The sequence below is a fragment of the Penaeus monodon genome, chromosome 29 (genome assembly GCF_015228065.2).
Source record: "Penaeus monodon isolate SGIC_2016 chromosome 29, NSTDA_Pmon_1, whole genome shotgun sequence".
Lineage (NCBI taxonomy): Eukaryota > Metazoa > Arthropoda > Malacostraca > Decapoda > Penaeidae > Penaeus > Penaeus monodon.
In genome coordinates this window covers 20,567,814-20,568,565 of record NC_051414.1, presented here as the reverse complement: position 1 = coordinate 20,568,565, position 752 = coordinate 20,567,814, and positions in this window count along the sequence as shown.

Genomic DNA, 752 nt, shown 5'->3' with positions numbered 1-752 from the left:
TCCTATCTGTTTATCTATCCGCCTGTCTTTCTTCCTTCTTCTCTCTTGTGAGTTTTTAGCGTATTTTCGAAACGACATTTCTCCTTCGTTCCAGTCCTGCTCCCTTTTTCCCTTTCTCTCCCTCCTTAACCTGCTCTTCCCTATTTATCAAACACTCTTCCCCTTACCCTTGTTGCCATACTATCCCTCTTCCTCCTCCTCCACATCTGTCTCCTCTCTCTACTTAACCTACCTTTCTCCTTCCCTCCTCCACTTTTTTCTCCTTCTCCACTCTCCCTCTCCTAACCTACCCTTTCCCATTTCCACTCCCTTCCCTCTTCCCCCCTCCCTCCTTCCCCATTTTCCCTTTCTATTTCCCTCCTCCCTTCCTCTCAACTCCCTCCCTTCCCCCTCTATCGCCTCCTTCCCTTCCCCTTCCCTAGCTTCCCTCCCTTTTCCCTCCCCTCGTCCGCTCCCGTCTCCCTCCCTCGCCTCCTTCCCTGCCCCCTCCCCTCGCCTCCCTCCCCCTCCTCACCCCCGACTGGCGTTGTTTGCTTGTAGGTGAAACGAGAGATGATAGCGAGTCTCATATCAGGTGATCAAATCCCATTAGCGTCGTATGAATCGATTTCGTCTTCACGGGACTCCCTGTGGTCTGGTTTCTTCTGCGCTCGTGTGCCTGTTTGTCTCCTTCTGCGTGTACACGGCCGGGCCGCCAAGGAACAAGGCTTTGTGCAAGGCCAGATAGCCTGTTGCACGACAGGGAAACAGTA